At 44.4% G+C, this 2,768-nt stretch overlaps 1 protein-coding gene across 1 annotated transcript in view; it reads left to right on the top strand.

Annotated features, from left to right (window-relative positions):
• mao (monoamine oxidase) overlaps positions 1-2,548 on the top strand; it is a 41,266-nt gene extending 38,718 nt beyond the window's left edge. Inside the window, exon 14 of the mRNA XM_084443393.1 lies at positions 1-2,548. This exon is cut by the window's left edge and continues 921 nt beyond it. The gene's annotated coding sequence lies outside the window, so the exon portion shown is untranslated.
• Positions 2,549-2,768: the final 220 nt, after the last annotated feature.

The following is a 2,768-nucleotide window of genomic DNA, read 5'->3' as shown; positions in this document are numbered from 1 at the left end:
GTGTGTGTGTGTGTGTGTGTGTGTGTGTGTGTGTGTGTGTGTGTGTGTGTGTGTGTGCTGATGCTAGGTGCTGATTCCTGAGGGCTTAGCAGCTCTATGAGACATTTTAACACACGCTCCCTCTGATTCCTGCACACAGATTAAAATACTGGTTCCCCCGGCATCAATTGAGATTCTTAGGCCTAAACTAGGACGAGTATCTGAGGAACCAGACCATTACATCACAGCAGAGGTCGTCCTCTGCCGAACCAGGAAGGAGTCAGCAGCAGAAGCTGGAACCAGAGGTGTCTGTGCCGTCTCCACCCACCAGCTTGTCTCTCCCTGTCCATGGAATGGAAGCATTTGAATGTATTTTTATTCTGATTTAGATTACTGGGTGTATTTTGCTGTCTGTTTTTATTGTTCTAATCTCACATATGAATATGTTTGAAATATGCAGCAGATTTTATTTTTCTCCTGGATGAAGGGTCAGATTTGAAGAAAGCCTAGCAGCCTATAGCACTAATGTTCTTAGTATTACTACCTAGAGTAAACCAGTCCTCATAGTTTCAGTGTCTTACTGTAGATATCTAAAGAATATATAAAATAATATAACATGCTCTTTGACAATGTTAGTGTCCGGAGCCATTATTCCTATAGGGCTTGGGAAAATGTAGTCCCAGACACAACCATCTTGTTTCTACACAGGTGTATCTATTTGTCTGATTGGCTCTACTGCATAGAATCCTATGCAATCAGACGAATAGATACACCTGTGTAGAAACAAGATGGTCGTGTCTGGGACTACATTTTCCCAAACCCTATAACAGACTTCTGTTAGTAGAAATATGGTTATCTACACGTTATCTACGGATATCTATATTATCACAGAGTTACGTCCATTTTTCACAAACTATATTGGCTTATTCGCAAGAAGAGTTTAGCACTACATTTCTCTTGTGCACTATTTTTTTTAACCCAGAATATGAATTGAATAGTAGCTACACAGTTTTATTACTCACCTGGATAAATAAGGTTGGATCACGTTTGAAACTGTCTTTCATCATTTGAGCCTTTATTTGATGGAAGTGAAGGTTATTGCCACCTCAGAAAATGTTAAGAGACTAAGTAGAGGACTTAGTATAGTTACACAGATAAACCCATAAGGGAATGAGAATTCCTAGTATGTGTACTATGTCCATGCTGTGGATTGTCGTGTTGTCGTCCCAGAGACGTGTGTGTGTCTGTGCGTTGTGAGTGTAGTCTGTCGTCGTGCCTTAATGGAAGTCGTGGTGTTTGTTATCTCAAGTGCCTGTGTATGACCCCCCTCCTCCTCCTACTCCTCTATCTTGCTGTGCTTGTCTGTCTGCACTGGAGGTCAAAGTTCAAACGGACCAGGCGGAGCTCACTGTTGTAAAGAGGCTGTCACTGGAACGGGATGTAACTGATATTCTGTCTACAGTTATCATCTCTGACCAGCAATATCAGGTTGATGAATTATCACTAAAAGTCTCTTTTTTATTAATTTTCTCCCACTGACAGTTCTCTCCAACAAATAATTATCACTAAAGGTTAACTTTAATCACGATGTATGGAGTTGTGATGCTTGTCATTCGGTAGGAACGATATGACCGGTCTTGTCCTTCCCAGTATGGCCGACTATTGACTCCTCCGTAGGTGGTCAGCCCTCCTCAGAACAGTGCTGTTTGTAACACTGCTCTGACCAGCCTCTGTATGCTAACTGAGTCTGTTGATTTGAACTGCAGACGACTGTATCCACCACGCCTGCTGTTGGTTGGAGGATGTACTGATTACTGTTTTATTTGGTTGTGAAGGCTGTGAAACATGTTATGTCCTCCTAGTTGTTTGTTAGTTGGTATTGATTTTGCTCAGAGCTGTAACCCCATTGGTCACTCTTGGCTTGATTGACATCCCCTTGGCCAATGGCTGACCTGGGCTGTTTCCTGGGTATGAGTTTCCTGAAACAAACAAATGTACTACGGTGCATCCAGATGTTGACAGCAGTTGTGTTGGGGTGGTTGTCTGTTGAGTTAGTGAAGCTGCTATAACTGCCTCCAGTGATGCCAGGTGTGATGTGAAGCCGTGATTGCTGTGCTGCTCCCCTCTCCGTGATCCTCATGTGTGTGCTGTTCCCTCCAGCACCTGACCCCCTCCCCCTTCCCCTCTCTCTCCCCCCACACAAACCCTCTTCCTTGCCCTGTACCCCCCCCCCCCCCCCCCAACCCTTTTGCACTTGGTTCACCTCTGGCCCACACTCGAGGCCTGGGGTTGTATGGAATATGATAAAGAGGGATCTACTGTAAACCAATGACGTCACACTGTTCTCAACATCCTCCTAGTGCTCCTCCTGAGCTGTGGAACAGAATCTCTGATAGTTCAGGTTGGCTCCAGAGACAGGACAGTAGCCTATTCCATCTCCATGGATACAGATGAAACCTGTATTTCCTGTCTACTGTACAGTCGTCATCAGTGTCTCCCTCTCTGTCAGGATCTGGACTGAGACTGTTTCCTCCTCCTCCCTGGCCATGTATGAACTGTCCAATCTTCTAGTCCCGTGATCGCATTCTTTCATGTATTTGTATGATTCCACTACAAAGCTGGTGATATAAAAAAAAAAAAAAAAAAGTGAAATTAACCTCCTACTGGTGTGTGAGTGTGTACCTTCAGGCTGAGCAGCACTCCCAATGACACCCATACGTCTGACCGTTAGGAACACAGAACACTGCAATACCATTGACTACCCAAATGGTGGCAATAGTGAGTCGCGT

The sequence above is a fragment of the Borostomias antarcticus genome (genome assembly GCF_949987555.1).
Source record: "Borostomias antarcticus genome assembly, chromosome: 9".
Classification (NCBI taxonomy): Eukaryota; Metazoa; Chordata; class Actinopteri; order Stomiiformes; family Stomiidae; genus Borostomias; species Borostomias antarcticus.
This window is presented reverse-complemented; position numbering and strand designations above follow the sequence as displayed.